This window comes from Triticum aestivum, unplaced genomic scaffold (genome assembly GCF_018294505.1).
Source record: "Triticum aestivum cultivar Chinese Spring unplaced genomic scaffold, IWGSC CS RefSeq v2.1 scaffold167602, whole genome shotgun sequence".
NCBI lineage: Eukaryota > Viridiplantae > Streptophyta > Magnoliopsida > Poales > Poaceae > Triticum > Triticum aestivum.
The window spans coordinates 1-847 of NW_025302901.1; the positions used below are offsets into that span (position 1 = coordinate 1).

An 847-nucleotide genomic window follows, 5' to 3' on the forward strand; every position below is an offset into this window, starting at 1 on the left:
CCGCTCCCGCTCAACTACGGAGACGAGTTTTACCACGGTTCAACTGCACCAGTGCCTATTTACCATGGTTTCGACCCCTTTCAGAACACGCTTGCCGCCGCTAGACGCGTGAATAATGAGCAGCGAGCTAAAACTTACCGTAAACGTGCAAAATAATAAAACGTGCTAAACATACGTCGCGCTCGTGCGTTTTGTTTTGCACGCGGTGCAAAAAAATTAAAAAGGGAATGCAACACGAGGACTTCCCAGGAGGTCACCCATCCTAGTACTACTCTCGCCCAAGCACGCTTAACTTCGGAGCTCTGATGGGATCCGGTGCTTTAGTGCTGGTATGATCGCATCCGACATGTTACCCCCGTCTTCGTCCCTTATGCTTGCCCCTCCCAGCTCCACTACACACACGATTGAGCGACGCTTAACTTCGGAGCTCTGATGGGATCCGGTGCTTTAGTGCTGGTATGATCGCATCCGACATGTTACCCCCGTCTTCGTCCCTTATGCTTGCCCCTCCCAGCTCCACTACACACACGATTGCACATTCCTTTGGCCGCTCCCGCTCAACTACGGAGACGAGTTTTACCACGGTTCAACTGCACCAGTGCCTATTTATCATGGTTTCGACCCCTTTCAGAACACGCTTGCCGCCGCTAGACGCGTGAATAATGAGCAGCGAGCTAAAACTTACCGTAAACGTGCAAAATAATAAAACGTGCTAAACATACGTCGCGCTCGTGCGTTTTGTTTTGCACGCGGTGCAAAAAAATTAAAAAGGGAATGCAACACGAGGACTTCCCAGGAGGTCACCCATCCTAGTACTACTCTCGCCCAAGCACGCTTAACTTCGGAG

General features: G+C 51.0%; 1 non-coding gene across 1 annotated transcript; it reads right to left on the reverse strand.

The window, feature by feature from the left end:
- Positions 1–224: 224 nt before the first annotated feature.
- On the reverse strand, positions 225–343 carry LOC123179415 (5S ribosomal RNA). Its single transcript, XR_006490352.1, has one exon. It is a non-coding gene; the product is annotated as a 5S ribosomal RNA (ribosomal RNA).
- Between the last annotated feature and the right edge of the window lie 504 nt (positions 344–847).